Source organism: Herpailurus yagouaroundi, unplaced genomic scaffold (assembly GCF_014898765.1).
Source record: "Herpailurus yagouaroundi ecotype Mexico unplaced genomic scaffold, PumYag 164, whole genome shotgun sequence".
NCBI lineage: Eukaryota > Metazoa > Chordata > Mammalia > Carnivora > Felidae > Herpailurus > Herpailurus yagouaroundi.
In genome coordinates, this window is record NW_024412405.1 from 50,732,372 (window position 1) to 50,751,021 (window position 18,650).

Here is an 18,650-nt window from a genome sequence, read left to right on the forward strand (position 1 = left end):
TGTCACAGTAATTTTTTACTAGACACATCACAGAGGCAAGGGAAATGAAATAAAACATGAACTATTTGGATTTCATCAAGACAAAAAGCTTCTGCAGAGTGAAGGAAACAATCAACTAAAAGGCATCCTACAGAATGGAAGAAGATATTTGCAAATGACATATCTGATAAAGCTTCATTATCCAAAATACATAAATAACTTACCAAACTCAACAACCCCAAAATAAATAATCTTATTAAAGAAATGGGCAGAGACGTGAACAGAGATTTTTTCCAAAGAAGACATCCAGATGGCTTACAGACACATGAAAAGATGCTCAACATCATAAGGAAAATACAAATCAAAATTACAATGAGATATCACCTCATACCTGTCAGGATGGCTAAAATTAATGACAGAGGAGACAACAGATGTTGGTGAGAATGCAGACAAAGGGGAGCCCTCTTGCGTTGTTGATATTAATGCAAACTGGTTCAGCCAGCCACCTTGGAAAACAGTATGAAGGTCACTCAAAAAGTTAGATATAGAACTACCCTATAATCCAGCAATTGCACTACTAAGTATTTACCCAAAGGATACAAAAATAGTGGTAGGGGTACATGCCCCGTGATATCCATAGCAGTAGTATCAACAATAGCCGAATTATGGAAAGAGCCCAAATGCCCATTGGCTGATGTAAAGATGATGCGGTGTATATATAAACAGAATGTTACTCAGCCATTAAAAAAAAAAAAATGAAATGTTTCCATTTGCAATGACATGGATGGAGCCAGAATATATTATGCTAAGCAAAATAAGTCATTCAAAGAATGACAAATACCATAGGATTTCATTCATATGTGGAATTTAAGAACCAAAAAAATTGAACATAATGGAAAAAAAAAGAGAGAGAAAGGCAAATCATAAAACAGACTCAACTACAGAGAACAAACTGAGATTGCTGGAGGGATGGTGGGCAGTGGATGGGCTAACTGGGGGATGGTTATTAAGGAGGGCTCATGTTGTGTTGAGCACTGAGTATTGTACGTAAGTGATGAATCACTGCATTCTACTCCTGAAACCAATATTACAGTACAACTTAACTAACTATAATTTAAATAAAAACTTAAGAAAAACACAGTACTCCCTTATTTAAATATAGGAACTCCCTTTGGCCTAAATAAATAGATTTAATTAATAATTATTTAAAAGTAATGCATGAAGACCTTATTGAAGATAAGTGAAATCAGTCCCTTACTTTATTTTTAAGAGCTGTTTCTAGGAAGTGTGTGGGCATTGGTAATATTGGGCCTTGGCTTCAAAGCAGTTTATGAGACAAGATCCTAAGGCTAACTATGTGAGACAGACCAAACATTTGATAACTGGACTGCATATCATTAAATCAACAAGACTTAAACATTAACCTGTGATCTGGCATAAAAGTGATGGACGGGCTGGCATAGGAGGACATAATATAGTCCTAGATAGGGCTAAGGAATAAAGTTCAAATAGAAGGAAAATTCATAAGAATGAGACTCAAATAAATTGGGAATAGAGGTAAGTACAGCAGTTGAGTGATTTTGCTTTCCTTTGATTTTTTTCCCTAGAAGCAGTCAACTCTTTTACATATATTTTGATGCATTCCTATAACCATAACAATTTCCTCCCTGACACCTGTGTACCAATGAATATGTATTTATCAACATCATCTGTAGAAAGTACATATGGAATGTAAAACTCTAATCTGTTCGCCCTAATAAATACTTGATCACCTCCTTTAATTAAAATGTCATTCTTGGGGCGCCTGGGTGGCGCAGTCGGTTAAGCGTCCGACTTCAGCCAGGTCACGATCTCGCGGTCCGTGAGTTCGAGCCCCGCGTCGGGCTCTGGGCTGATGGCTCCGAGCCTGGAGCCTGTTTCCGATTCTGTGCCTCCCTCTCTCTCTGCCCCTCCCCCGTTCATGCTCTGTCTCTCTGTCCCAAAAATAAATAAACGTTCAAAAAAATAAATAAATAAATAAAAAATAAAATGTCATTCTCAGTTTTAAATATAAAGATATACATATAACCTTTTTTGCTTTTACTTACAATTTCTAATATAACGTGAAGTAATATAGCTTTACAACAACATTTTTATGTATAGCAGCTACCTCTCTTTAGCTACTCTTCCAAATCTATTTTTTTCCCTTCATGGGTACACTTATATCAATTAACAAACTCCTCACATTTCCCCACACCCAGTTTAAATAAAGCTAATCATTTATTTATACCCATTTCAATGTAATAAAACATTAATTACATTTTCTAGAGGGTATTTGTTCTCCTTGTGTCTTTAAACGTATTCTGAGAAGTGATTAACTGCCTGAGGTGACTTTAAGATACAATTTAAGATGTAAAAACCAAAAAGAAAAAGTAAGTAATAAATATCCAAAAAGAGTTGCTACAGCTAAATGTTAAATTGTTCAATTAACATTTTCTTCTTCAGTATTTCTTATTAATGCTTTCACCTTGATATTTTTTTAAACCCTAGGAATTTTGTGACATTGATTTTATAAATATCATAAGCATAAGTTCATCTTATAATTGAAAAAAATTCTTGTAAAATATTTAAAAATGTAAAATGGGGGGGGGGGCACCTGGCTGGCTCAGTGGGTTGAGTGTCCCAGTTCAGCTCAGGTCATGATCTCCCTGGTGGTGGTTTCAAGCCCCGCATCAGGCTCTGTGCTGACAGCTCAGAGCCTGGAACCTGCTTTGGATTCTGTGTTTCTCTCTCTCTCTTTGCCCATCCCCCACTCACATTCTCTCACTCCTCTCTCTCTCAAAAATAAATAAACATTAAAAAAATTAAAAAGAAGGTAAAATGGGTGTATTTACAGCAATAGTATTAAAAACTAAGATTTTAGACTTGCATCTAACAAAAAGTCATATGTGAAAGATAATTTTGAAACCCAAAGAAATTAGAAAGGTTTTAAACATAAATGCATGAAAATATCTTCTAAGTATACTTGTACCTTAATAATGCTTTTGGAAAATCTGACTGGCATTCAAGACGAGAGATTAGGCTTGCAAAAAAAGAGAGTAGATCTTGCTGCTGGAAAAAGGAACTATCTTCTGCTTAGAAGAAGGATCTAGAAGTCAGAGGAAGAATAAACACATCTAGAGAGTAAAATAATTCTGGTGTTTGGTTTGGCTGTTACATAGAGATTGAGAGGGGAAAAGAGAGTAGGAGGCATCTGGAGAAGAGGACACAGTCTTAATTTTAATAAGAAGCTAATGAAACATATTACTAAACTTCAATACAAATGGAGTTCTGCAAGAAATGTACTTTTAATAGTCTTTTTTAATAATTTTTTTTTAAATTTATTTTTGAAAGAGAGACAGCAAGTGAGCAGGGGAGGGGCAGAGAGAGAGGGAGACAGTACCCCAAACAGGCTCAGTGCTGTCAGCGTAGAGCCCGACACAGAGCTCCAACTCAACCTTGAGGAACCTTGAGATCATGACCTGAGCTGAAATCAAGAGTCAGATGCCTAACCAACTGAGACACACAGGTGCCTCCACTTTTAACATTCTTTAAAATTTTTTTTTAAATTTTTTTTTCAACGTTTATTTATTTTTGGGACAGAGAGAGACAGAGCATGAACGGGGGAGGGGCAGAGAGAGAGGGAGACACAGAATTGGAAACAAGCTCCAGGCTCTGAGCCATCAGCCCAGAGCCCGACGCGGGGCTCGAACTCACGGACCGCGAGATCGTGACCTGGCTGAAGTCGGACGCTTAACCGACTACGCCACCCAGGCGCCCCTAAAAATTAACAAATAAACATGCCTATGCCCACTATCTCAACAGCCCAGTTATTACATTGTTCCAATCTGCATATTCAAGATCTGACAATTTTTCAAAACTTTAAAAAAAATTCCAGTGAGGTCGGATAGAGTTTTAAGGCGGGGTCAACCTCTCCCACTACAATGAAATCTTTCCAATTAGTTCTGACACCTATAATCATGTTAAAGAAGTTAAATACTTCTTTTCTTAGAATAGAATATTAATACTAAAGACATATTTCATTCTCAAGTAGTTTTTTCTATTCCTCCTTCCTACTCACCCCCTTTGTTGTTTTTAACTGTTGTATGTATTATGTTATACCTCATCTATTACCTCTTTCATTGTTATTTCCCCTCAATTCCTTTTTCCCTAGTTGTATATTAACTCTAAAATTAATAATGTAGCTGGTTTCCATCTAATCAATGACATAAAGTCTGTTCTTCAAAATAACTTAAAGTCATTTTCTACTATAGCATCCCCTTTTAGAAATAGTGAAAGAAACCACTGAAGTAAATCTGCTTCACCTTAATGCTACTGTCAGTTTTCTGGGCTTTCAAAATTGTAACTTATGGCAGAACACTACACCCCAGTCCCAAACACACATTTATCTTGCAGTCATCAAGCTAGGAAAATTCTCTGCAGGGGAAGTATATAACATATGTAGAATTTATAACAAATGCACAATTGCCGCTGAGTGTATCAGTGCTTTCTGAAACAAACAAAAATCACAGGTGGTTGTTTCATGTCCCAAAATAACTCTAAAGAAAATGTTTGTTTTTACAGATATGACATTTGAATGTAATAAAATGGGAATCTGTGTTGCCAATCAAGGCAGATGTGAGACACATATCACTCTCAGTTATCCTTGGATGGAAGCAATGTGCTCTGGATAGAAGTGCATAACCCTATAGGTTGTTGTACCGTGCTTTCTCTTTCCATTGGGGAGGAGCTGCTATCAGGGTTAACTTCTGGCATCCCTCAGACCCCTGATGCCTAGCCGCAAAGAAAGAGTAACAAATGCTACAAGTGATTCTGGAAAAAGAATGGACAAGCACTGTCCATCCTTTTATTCTTCCTCCCTGCTTAAAGAATTGTCACCACAGAAGTCCACATTCTGCTGTGCCTATATATATTTTACAGGTACAGGCCCCTCTAAGGAAAGTCCTATTTGTCCATCATGTTCTGGTCTGAGAAGATAAATCAGCTTAATTCTAGTGCACAATATTAGCAAGCCCCTTAGCTATAAGACTGAAAGCCACATTTTCAAACCTAGCTTTTATCAATAAAGTGCTGTTTTGCTCTTCAATTTGCTGAAATTTTATGCTGTAAATATCTCAATTGCTCCGATCTTGGCCAGGAAAAGAGGAGTATTTTTTATTGGTTAAAATAAACCCTCCATTTCCTTTCATTTTGGCTGGGGATACTGAGAGATAGGGAGACGAATTTAGGGATTATAACAATCCTTCATCAGGGTAGGAAAATTTGATAGCATGTTATTATGATTGAAGCTGGTATAATTGAGCAGTTAGTTTCTGCTGCTGTGTAGCTGAGTCCTTTAGCCTCAGGCCAAGGGCATTTTGATCTTAGCTTGAGATTTCAGTTTATGGAAATGTCCTTCTGCAAAGGTCTGGGCCACCCAGACTTAAATACAGGAACATGGACTCCTCCTGCCTAAGGCAAGTGTGAACAACTCAGCATACACCAGCTTCATGGGGCTTCATGGGAACCTCAAAACATCAAGGGGCTGCTTTCACTGCAAGTAGTAATGATTCAACTATTGGGGAAAGAAAATGTTTCTGTATACAGTGCATTTGGACATAAAAGGTCAGAGGAATTAGTTTTCTGTTCTTATTATTTTTCTATCTACATTTGAAAATGCAGGTTAAGTCCCATGTGAGGTAGAAGTTTAAGTCTGTGACCTTTTTTGACTTTTAAGTTATTTGTGTGACCAGCCTACCCAGTCGGAGGAGACAGGGTCTCCATGTTTTCCTTTGTTTCTGATAATGTAAAAATTTTTGAAATACCCTATCCTGAGGAATCAAGTTTCCTAGGAATCCGAGGAAGACATGGAATATGCTGATAACATAGGCAGTTCTAGAACAAAAACAAGATTTTAAGGGGGAGACTCACTAAGCTAGAAGAAAAGATACTAAGTGTTCCTTGACGTAATGAATTGTATCTTAGAGGATATGCTCCTTAGATATGATGGGGAAAATGAGGGGTGCCTGGGTGGTTCAGTCAGTTAAGCATGCAACTTCAGTTTAGCTCATGATCTCGCAGTTGAAGAGTTAGAGCCCCACATCAGGCCCTGCGTTTACAGTGAGGAGCCTGTTCCAGATTCTGTGTCTCCTCTCTCTCTGTCCCTCCCCTACTCATTCCCTCTCTCTCTCTCTCTCTCTCTCTCTCTCTCTCTCTCTCTCACTCTCTCTCTCTCTCTCTGTCTCAAAAATAAACAAACATTAAAAACTAATTTAAGAATCATGAGGAAAATGTGATATAAAGGTCATGAAAGACATATATAAAAGGAAAACTAAAGTGAACCTAGATCTTACTGTTTTTAAGTAGGCAACAAACAGGGGCATCTGGGTGGCTCAGGTCATGATCTTACAGTTTCATGAGTTCAAGTCCCACTTCAGGCTCTGTGCTGTTAGATTCGGGCTTGAGATTCTCTGCCCCTCCTCTCGCATTTTCTCTCTCCCAAAATAAATAAATAAATAAATAAATAAATAAATAAATAAATAAAACAACTTAAAAAGATTAAAATAAATTAAAAAAAAAAAGAAGACAACAAAGGGAATCTGCCTTTGATATTACTAGAGCAAAAAATGATGGGAGCCTAAGAAAATCAGAGGCTCACAGTGTCAGTTCAACGAAATGTGTCACTTATGGGAACCAGGAGAGGAAGAAATTATGAGGAGGTGATTTCTTAAAGCAAGACTGGAACATCTAGAGGCAAAGCAGTAGGAGCACAGCTACAAGATTAAAATAGGTATAACCAATGTAGAGGAATTTCAGGAGAAAGGACTGTAAACAGCAGCATCACCCTCCCAAAATTTTCTTGATAAGCTTCAAAGTGACACTTTTACAGTGGGGTGGTTGAGGTCACAGGAATTTTTTATATCATGAAGCATGGTCAAGAAATGTATGAAATTCGGACTCTGAGGGAAGGTTGAACAAAGATAGGGCACATACAGAGCAAGGACACAGGTCACTGCATTTTGGATTAATGGGCTAATAGATCCTCTGCATCATTTTTCAACTTATGAAAGTAAAAGTAACAAATAATTTTTTAGATATTTTGGGCATATCACAAGTGTATTTTCTGTGGGAGCTTGAATACTCAATTACATGTAATTTACTAAATGTTTATTATTTAATATTAACAAAATTAAATATTTATTAATATTTAATAATTTTTTACAAATAATACTAATCCTCAAATCACATAATCCTCTTGTTTTATATTTTTGTTGATAATATTAGGAATTTAAGGTTTAATTTAATTGCAAATGGGGAGAGCATTTTTTTTTAATGTTTATTTTTGAGAGAGTATGTGCACACCTGGGAAAGGGGTAGAGAGAGAGAGAGGTCAGAGGATCCAAAACAGACTGGGCTGTCAGCTCAGAGCCAGGTGTGAGGTTGAACTCATGAACAATGAGATCATGACCTGAGCCAAAGTTGGAGGCTTAACTGACTGAACCACCCAGGTGACCAAGAGAGCATTATCTTTTAATTGTTTTAATTCAGCGCTAGATAAAAATAGGTTTAAGTTAGCAGAGCAAGAAGCAACATGTCCAAATATGTTGCCAGTGAGTATAGTTAATTGCTAAGGAATTTCAGTGGTTCTGAAATGCTTAGCTATAGAAGTCCGTACAACATAGAGAGAGTCGAATACATGCATTCAATGAATGTTGGAAGCTTCATAAGGACCCGTTTCTCCCATTCAGACTGTCCTCTTAGAAGGCATGGCTTCTGTGAGAATCCTAACTGTGAGAGCCAATACTTCTCACCCTTTAGGATTTGCCTATTTAACTCTTGCCCTGTTGCTCCTTAATATTCTTCCTACTGTGGCTTAATGGCTTAAGTTCTCCAAACATAATTTTATATGTAACAAAATATAGCAACCAGAAAGCTAATATTTATAAGATGAAATTAATTTGACCACAAATAAAAGGAAAATAATGATTTCTCTTCATCTCAATTTCTAAAACAGGCCTGGAAAAACACGGTAAAGATTTCACAACTCTTAACGGTTGCAGTTGGTTCAGTGTTTACTATTCTAATGCAAAACTTTAAAAGCCCACACATAAAAACAACACTGCATCTTATGAATGCCTTTCTTGTTGTATTTGAAATATATGCCGATGAACTTGTATATCACATTGGAACATTCATGTTCCATGTTTTCAGTTCTTGCAGTTTATGATGAAAGGCACACCAATGGACAGATTCAATGGCAAGTTTATGCAGCAACAGGAATCTTGAAGCTTGTCTCTAGTTATGCTATCCATTGCCCACATAGGATGGTTCCTATTTCCAGAATTCTTACAAGATAATTGAATGGCTCCTATTATTCCTAAGACACCTTAGGCACTTATTCATCCAACCAAAAATCTTTGAGCTTTTACCACATGAGAGTTACACACGGTAAGATTTTAGGAATACAGAGACAGAAGAGACCGCTCTAGGGATTTTCAACATTTGGGGAGAAAAAATTAAGTGAGGAAACCCAAGTCACTAAATATAATGAGTACTGAGATCTATATATAAATAATGTACTAGGAAAAAAAAAGAGGGGATACCTAATCCAATTTGAGAGAGGTCTAGGAGCCAATCTTTTGGGGGGTTGGTGGGGTTTTTTGGGAAGCCGTTCTTTTTTGCCTCAAGTGGAGGTGACATCAGAGATTGAAAAAAAAATAACTAGTCGGGTAAAGAAAGTGAGAAGAAATCCAGTAATAAGAGATGATGGAAGTAAAGCATAACAGGGCCAGTCTTAGAATTGTTAAATACTCAGCTAAACTCTCAGAAAGAAAGAAAGAAAGAAAGAAAGAAAGAAAGAAAGAAAGAAAGAAAGAAAGAAAGAAAGAAAGAAAGAAAGAAAGAAAGAAAAAAGAGACAAAGTTGTAGCCATTCCAATGCTACAGTTGAGGATATACAATAAAGGATGTGTTCCATCACCAGTATTGAAAATGTGAAAAATTCACAAGCATCAAAAGGCACACTTTTGCATAATATCACATGTTAAAATACATACAGGTTCTTATTTGGCCCCTAAGAGCACAAGATTGAAAAAAGTATCAATAGCATTTTTAGTTCAGTAATCTCTTGGGTTATTTTCTAGCACAGGAATATGAAGAAAAGGCAAAAACATCCAGTAGGCAGATCTCATAAACTGAAGAGATGCCAAGTCACAAGGCAATCCTGGGTCTTAAGGTTAAAACAACCTTGGAGTTTTTCTGTAGAAAGTGAAATCCAGGGAGATCAGGAACAAAGAGGAGCAAATGGAGAAGTAATCATTAAAGATCTTTAAATATATATGTGCTTAGATGGACTGACAGATACTCTAGGCAGATCTGGGGAAAAGTACAACTGTTGTAAATCTCTAAGTCAGCAAAATAGGAGTACTTTTCTCCTGAGACTGAAAAGTAGAATATTGCCCAGGAAATGGACAGGCTAGTGCCACAAATTCTTATACGAATCCTCCCAAGTAATTAAGGTTGGCAAATTGTTGACGACTCTCCTGATTAAATTACCAATGAATGAAAAATAAGGATGGCTATAACAGCTGGTGGATTTTTTTTATTATTAAATCATTTGTACAAATGAGATGGACAGAATCATTGTTGTAAATTTCTGATTCATTCTTTGACTATTTCGAAGAGTGGAATACACGAAATTGGTGGGGTTAGAAATCACTCTGCAGATGCGAGGTAGCTTTATTCCTGCCTGAAAGAGTTCTGAAGTATTTCAAGAAGATACAGGATTCTTCATCTCTTGTGGGGCATGCACAGCTAGATTGACTATAGTTTGGTTAACTGAGGACTACAGGTCCAAAACACTGAAAATCAGGGGGAATAGGACCAATGTTGTTGTTTTTTTTTTTTGTTTTGTTTTGTTTTGTTTTTTTTTCCCCATCAGTGGCTTTTGCAAGGGAGAATTCCCAGTACACAGTTCTAATAAAAATAAACTGTAATAAGATTTATTTTGTTTCTAAGTTTTCTACAGATAACGTAGCCCATTACTGTCTTCAGTACTTGCCTGCCCTCTTTCGCTGCAACACTGATCCCTTTCGCTCACATTTTACTGCTAGCCTATTTGCCCTGATGTTCTCTTCCTTTCAATCTTCTGTTTATTTCTCTGCAAATCTGTTCCTATTCTATTTGGTGAGAATTTCATCTTCATTGGGCAGTATTTCGTAAATGGGTAGGAGTTCCTGCATTAAACGGCATGCGTGAAGTTCATTATTTTTCTGTGACCATTTAGGTAAAGCTCTCTGCCAGTCTCTCAATTAACCAACTTGATTCATGCAGTGCACGTTAGTGGCCTTGTATATGTTCAACATCTTTCATGCCTTCAGTGATGATCTATAAAATCAGAAGCATAACCGGCTCACCTTGAGTTCCTACTATCATTTTTACAACCATTAAGTTACTTGCTTCTCTGACATCCATTTTTCTTTCATTTATCCCTCCTACCAATCTCCAATTTCCTTTTGGGAATCTCCTTTAGGCATTTCCTTTTGAAGGTTTCACCCTCAGGTCCACGGGTTAGGTTAATTTAAGCCAATTATACAGAAATCTTTTGAGAAAGAATAGACAAATATTGCAGTAGTGGGCATGGATCACTGTTGGAATGTTTGTGCCCTCTCAAAATTGGTATGTTGAAATCCAATTCCCAATACAATGCTATTAGGAGGTGGAGACTTTGGGAGGTAACCACATCATTAAGGTGGAGCCCTCATGAATTGGATTAGTGCCTCAAAAGATGAGGTCAGAAAGCTAGCCACATGAAGGTAAAGGAGATAATCTGCAACCAGGAAGAGGTCCCTCACCAGCACTGGACTGTGCTGGTTGTCTGATCTCAAGTCTTGGGAAGTAAAATATATAAACTTCTGTTGTTTATAAGCCATCCCGTCCAAGGTATTTTGTTATAGCATCCCAAAGTTATTAAGAACATACATAAAGAACATAAAATTAAGAGGGAGTCAAAATTTTTGTACGGAATGCAAAATCACAGACTTTTTTTCCCCCTTCTTTCTTAAATTAGGATCTTGAAAATATAAAACTTCAGAACTCTTGCTAGTCATCTTGTGATATAAAATAGACCCTAGGGGCACCTGGGTGGCTCAGCCGGTTGAGCCTCTGATTTCCACTTAGGTCATGATCTCACAGTACATGAGTTCAGGCCCCAAGTCGGGCTCTGTGCTGACAGCCTGGAGCCTGCTTTGGATTCTGCGTCTCCTCCTCTCTCTGCACCTCCCCTGTTCGCACTGTGTCTCTCTGTCTCTCTTTCTCTCTCTCTCTCAAAAATAAATGAACATTAAAAAAAATTAATAAAATAAAAAAATAGAGCCTGTGTTAGAATGAAGACAACATATTTGAAGGCAGAATAGTAAGACATAAATTAGATATTGATGGTGGCATTTAGCCCCTGTACTAAGTTTTATCTGAAATATGGATAGTTTTCTACTTATGAACTAACGTTATTTACTCTGTTCACACAGCAAACTTTCACTGAATGCTCTAAGCATTTTTCCAACTATTAACAACTATCAAACAAACCTCAACGTTTCTTAGAATTATTATCATATCTATTTACAGATGAAGAAACTTTTCCCCAACCCTATACCTAGTTAGTGAAGGAACTAGAATTCAAATCCCAACAATCTGACTTCAGGGCTTGCATCATTAACTGCTTTCATAGAGCTGCCAGATCAATTCTATTACAGCAAGCATTCTTAGGACTTGATCATTTTCATCTCTTACTTCAAAATGACTGTATCTTTTTCTTAAATCACATTATTCATCTGTTGGCATTCACAGTGTACTTTTGTTCCCTGCAGCTGTTGATCTTTTAAAACTGTATACTTGCGGGATTTTTTTTTCCCTTTAACTGCGTTTGAGGTTTCATTTTTTTTTTCCTTCCTATTTTCTTTTTTCACTTATCGCTTATAAAATATTGTTGAATTCTTGGGAAATAATCGTTTTGGAGCTGTTTTTCATTTGTTATTTTTATTTTTCCTATTCTTCATTTGTTAAATTAAGTCAGGATGGTTACTTTCCTAAGTAAGCAACAGCAACAATTCTGGAGCAGGCTCCTCAGAGAAGTTCCATATGAATATGAGCACCATTGGATTTTATATTTAAGTATTCATCTCTAGGTCTGAATTATATGAAATCAATTTATATACAGTGTTATTTATAAACAAAGATAATGAGCAAAGAAGAAAGTCTCCATTTTTTTCTTAATGGTTTCCAAAGGCACTTTATTATTTTTAATTATAATCACTTCATTATTTATAATTGATATAGAAATAGATCTATATTAGCCATTGGCTAAGAGAAATAGAGCCCTATGTATCAATTGATTTGTCTATCTATCATTAAAGTATTTAAGTTAGGAGGCCATAGACTGAGGTGGCTCTAATGCCTTGGTAGCCCACATAAGCAAACCACAATTTAAGCCAAGTCAATGCACCCCAATCTGAGAAAGTGAAACTTAGCAACAACCAATCCTAGCCAACCAGGTTTTCCCAAATAAGGTAAACCACTTACACTCTAACCAGTGAAATAATTTCTTGCCTTGCTTCCACCTCTTTGTATAAAAACCTTGCTCCTACCTTTTGTTAGTAGAGTGCTTCTAACAATTTTTGGTTCGGTGCTACTCAATTCATATCAGTGTTTGCTCAAATTAGTAATTCTAAATTTTAACATGCCTCAGTTTACCTTTTAAAAGTAGTTCTCCTTTGGATCCTTTATTGCTTTAACTGAGCATATTAAGTATATTTTGTGTTCAAGAATATGCTCCTTTAAATTTAGATACATTTGTAATTGCAAGTTGTGGAAAATATTTCAGGGAAGAGTCCTACCATATGCAGGGTTTTATGGTAAGCTATAAAAATATCTCCTTTATGAATGGCCAAAACTTTCTGAAATTTTTTGACCATTGGCTGAAATCTATCCCTTCTATAGTACATTTGGTTTTATTTTCTGCCCAGTTACGAGGGTGGGTTTCATCTGCAATTCACCAAAATGTCCCCATTTGTGTGATTTTACCCATAATGTTATAAGGTAGCCTGATTCCAGAAATGCAGTACACTCATTGATATTGCTGTCTTTTTCTTCTATTACATCTCCCCAAGCCTATGAAATTTTGCAATAAAAATCAGCTTTGGCTCTCAAACCCTGTGAAATTAGTCTGCTACGGTTTTATGAATGTGGGCATAGTATAAAAGATATCAGCATAAAAGCAAAGGACTTCACAACTCATCTATGGCAATAAAAGTAGCTAGTGTTAGTGTTTTTACTAGTTCCTCAAGCTCAAATTCTCACAAGGCAAAGTGGAGTAGAAAAGGTAATGCTGGAACATACCCTGGCTGCATTACAGCAGAGGGACACTGAACAGAAGGAAGCTGAATCTTTTATAATAGGCAATGAATACAGAGAGTCGCTATCTTTATAATCTTGAACAAATGAACCTCCCCTTTTCTCCAAAAGGAAACACTATTTCTCTTCTCTCTTGTTAACTATACAAAAATATTTGAAGAGACAGTTCACGACAAAGTCAGTGCCTCTACTCACAAGACCTGCACAAATGTAGAAGACTCATGGAAAATCAACTCACAACACAGGCTAGTTGTCCATTCTCTCTCTTAGCCAGACATTCTCTTAATTCCATTATCCCCTTTCTAGGGGGCAGATATGTGATTAAATTGTGACATTTCACAGTTGGGACTCATTTCAACAATATGGCAGAATTCACTCAATATTCATTGTATATAACTTCATTCAAGTCTGCAAAATATTAACACTCTAAAAAGTGGAAACAATTTCTGAATATGTAAAATATCCTAAAATTAATTTCTAAAGTATTTCCACTTTATTTAAAAAGATATTGAAAATGAAGGTCTCACTTAAAATTGAGTCTTGGCAGAAATTCTCTTTTTTTTTTTTTAACGTTTATTTATTATTTTTGGGACAGAGAGAGACAGAGCATGAACGGGGGAGGGGCAGAGAGAGAGGGAGACACAGAATCGGAAACAGACTCCAGGCTCTGAGCCATCAGCCCAGAGCCTGACGCGGGGCTCGAACTCACGGACCGCGAGATCGTGACCTGGCTGAAGTCGGACGCTTAACCGACTGCGCCACCCAGGCGCCCCTGGCAGAAATTCTTTAATTAAGACCCATTTTCTTTTTGTTTTCTAGCAACTTCTCTATTGCTAATGTATTTAGCAGTAGTCAGGATATTGGTACTGCTCCATTTTATTACAAAGAGATTTCTTTAGCTTATGTTGTTAATAAATATTCAGTTTTTGTATGACTTAAAAATTTTTTGCCATAATTAAACACAAATGGTTTGTATATTTTTATATATCATTGATTACTGGCACAAAGAAATATCCCACTTGATTACAATGTTATTAATCATTTTTAAAGTAATTCTGTTCCAGTAAGGTAATTTTTTTTGTTCATGCTCATTTAACAACTTTTCTGTTAATAAATGATTGCTATGTGTTTTGGGTCCGGGACCCAATTCCAATTGGCAGAGGTAGGAGGTGGATTTCCTCACCCTATCAAGCAATTCTCAGACACCAGCTCAGTGTCCTATAATTTGAAACAAAGCTGACACTATCTACTCAAATAGCATCAGATACCACAGGATAAGGGCTCAGTCCCACAAGACTGCCTTTACCCCAACCCTGCACTTCAGATGCCAGTCACAAGCCCAAGTTGTAACCTTTCTGACTGACCAGCTAGATTAGAGGTCTCAACAACTCACTCCTTAAATGTGATTAATTTGCTACAGCAGCTCACAGAACTCAGGGGAAAAAAAATTTACTAACTACATTACCATTTTATCATAAAAGGAGGTGACTCAGAAACAGCCAGATGTAAGAGATGCCTAAGACAAGGTATGAGGAAAGGGCTTCCATGCCCTCTCCACATGTGCCATCACCAAACTGGAAGTTCTCAGAATCCAACCTTTTGAGTTTTTATGGAGCCTTTATTACATGGGCATGGTTAATTAAGTCATTTGCTATTGGTGATTGATTTAACCTCCAGCCCCTCTCCCCTCCCTGGAAATCAGGGAGTGGTTTGAAACTTCCACCCCTCTATTCATGGTGGGTTGCCTTGGCAACCAGTCCCTATTCGGAGATGATTTCCAACTCCCTTTATTAACATAAATCCGATAGTGATGGAAAGAAGCTTGTTATGAATAACTAGCCACCCATTTCACCTTAATGACTTCGAAGCAATTTGAACTAAATGTAACTAATTTTAACTAAAAATAAGAAACAAAATATTGTGACAAAAGTTGTTCCCATTGTTCTTATGGCTTAGGAAATCCCATGAGTTTTGGGATCTATGATCTAGGATGGTACATCAAGATCAAATATATGTGTCAAATATATTTTGGTCACCTGAATGACCAAACAGATTTCCTATAAATCACAATATTGTGCTACGATCATCTTTCATAATCTACATTCTCACATAACCATATTTTCCCCAAGGTTGAAGTCACTCTATAACAGATGGTCAAAATCTGTCTTCAACAGCTGTCATATGGTCCTTTCTTTCTCTCCAGGTGCATTTATTTGTTTGCCTTCACCTTTGAGTTCTGGAAATCCCATTGGGTTGAATTAAACAAGTGTAACAGAGCTTGTAAGGAAAGCCTAACTAAAAAAGAATTTGTGTCAACAAGGTTGTTAGACACTTATCTATTCTGAAATACTAGTAGCTAGTCTCTATTTTCATATTTGTCTTGTCATACCCACACCAGCACTACGCCTTGCCATTGTTGTTAATTTTTGACACTCTGTTAGGCAAAACAAGTTTAGCTTTTCGCTAGCATGCCCCAGAGTATTTACATTGAGAAAACACCCACTGCTCCAAATACATAAGACTAAAAACAAATATGAAAAGAAGGAACCAGAAAGGCATTTCTGAGTTTAAATACAAGGAAATATTCTTACTCAAAGAAAAAAAAAGGGTGCCGGGGTGTCTCAGTAAGTTAAGCCTCCAGCTCTTGATTTTGGCTCAGGTCATGATCTCAGGGTTCGGTTCGTGGCTTAAGCCCCACATGGGGCACTGTGCTGACAGGGCGAAGGCTGCTTGGGATTCTCTCTCCCTCTCTCCCTGTGCCTCCCCCATTCATGCACGCATGTGCGTGTTCTCTCTCCCTTCCTCCAAATAAGTAAACATGAAAAAAAATTAAAAAGAAAAAAAAACACCCACAAATATTGAGTAGTAATAATCTCTGGTTGATAAATAGGCCATGATACCAGACAACATGATTACTCTAAGGAAAAGGGGAGTGACTGTCCACATATATGAGGAAAAGAAAGGCAATTGTGAAGATCTTGTTGTAAAAAGAAAGACTGCTTTAAAGAAAAATTTAAGAATACACTGACTTGGGTTAAGGCTTTATCAAAAACTAGGGACCAAAAGAGATGGCAAAGAAAGCCAGCCAGCAAACCAGTATCTGAGCCACGCTGTATATTCTCCTTAGGCTGAATCCACAGCATTAGAACCTTATAAAGATAGGAGTTAAAAAAAAAAAAAAAAAAAAAAGAGCAACTTATAAAAACCCTGATCATGATTATACGATCAGGTTCTGTATTAGGGTCTGGGGAGTGTGTGGGGAACAAAGAAAATACTGATATATAGGGGAGAACATGTATAAAAAATAAAAGGGAAGAAGGCCTGCAGGGAAGGAAGAACGGTAATAATGACATGGAGACAGAGAAAAGCAAGGAAAAACTCCCAATCAAAAATTAATTTGCAAGTAAAAATTTAAGACATGGACAAAGCAAGTAAACTAATATTTAGAAACAAGAATTAATCAATAATGGGAATGGGATTTCCCTAGAGAAACAACTTAGTTATATGTAAATATATTATTAGGATACTCAAAGGGAAATATGAAGACACACTTTTAAACAAATACAAATTTTGAAAAATAAGAAGTTTAGAAACTGAGAAGACAAGCTTAGGCCTATATTCACAATAATAAATTAGAAATTTGGGAAATGAAAATTAAAGTCATAATAAAATATTATATATTGATAAATTCTATGTTTGATACTTTCAAAGATTCAAGTAGGGAGTTGCAATAGTAAACCTAAAATTTTGAAATTTTCTGTAGTTACTTTAAGGTAAATTTTTTTTTTCATGAGTCAATTGGAGCATTCATGTGAACCAATGGGAACATTTACTTTAGCCAATTTGAACACTGAGAAACCAGTTTCAACATTCCATCTGAATAAATGGTAAGACTCTTTCTTAGGTAGAAAAGACAAAGAATGGGGAAAAAAAAATAAGACCACCTTATGATTCAAAGTAAATCAAAAGATCCTAAAATATCACCTGACTTCACAACTGCCTGTTGTCTTATATTCAAGGATATCTGCTTTTCTTCCTCTATGAGCACCCCACCCCCTGTCTTGTAACATCTATGTTTATCTTGGCTTGCATGCTTTCCAGTCTGATGCAGATAGGACCTCTCATGAGGTCTAGGAGATAGCTTTTTGACAAGTGTCAAGACTTTTTTTTCCCCCAAGCTTGTGATACAAAAGCAAGAGAAACTATTTTTCATTATTTCTGGATCATATTATGTGGAAAGTTTGGTTTGTTTCTGTTTGTGGTTTTTGATGTCCACCTAATTGCATGTGATGTCCCATCCCTCCTGCAGTCAAGATCAAAACACCCAATCATCACCACACTGCCAAGGGACATACCTAATTCAGGGGCTCTTCTGTGTCTGGGAGAGATTAGTGATGAAAACAAATCAAAATTATTGCCTGCTGGAACTTTCATTGCAGGGTATGGCTGTGTGTGTGTGTGTGTGTGTGTGTGTGTGTGTGTGTGTGAGTGTGTGTGTGTGTGTGTGTTGGAATGGATAATAGATGTGATAGACAAGTGAATTTATCCTGTTAATTGATGATACTATCAACCTTCTGGGTAGCCTAAAACAATAATAGGCAATTACTTCATGACCATGAAATCGTTATACAAAATCACACCCTCAGCAATACCTGATGATCAACAACATCACAACTGGGTGACACTGGGCTAAAATCTAAGTGTCAGCAGGTTGCATTCGTTTCTGGAGTCTCTAGGAAAGAATGATTCCTGGCCTTTTCCAGCTTCCAGAGGCTGTCTGCTTTCCTTAAGAGGCTCTTCCTTCTTCAAAGCTGGCAATGACCGGTCATGTTTTTCTCACGCCACATTATGCTAACACTGACTCTTCCAACTTCCTCTTCCACATGTGAAGAACACTTGTGATCACACTAGGCTCACCAAGAGAAACCAGGAAATTTTTCCTATTATCAAGTCAGCTGACCAGCAAAGTAAATTCCATCTGCAACCTTAATTTCTCCCTGCCATGTAATATAACATGTTTACAGGTTTCACGGATTAAGGCATGGACATCTCTCTTACCAGGTAGTGCTTGTTAAACTTTGGCCTTATCAAAATACACATATTAGGTCCTTGTTGCCGCTTAAGGATTCCAAAATTCCTGGCTACATTGACATGCTGCAGACCTTGACCAATTTATAGATTATCCACTGCTTTAAATTTCTGTTCCATTTCTTTTTTTTTTTTTTTTTTTTTTTTTTTTTTTTTTTT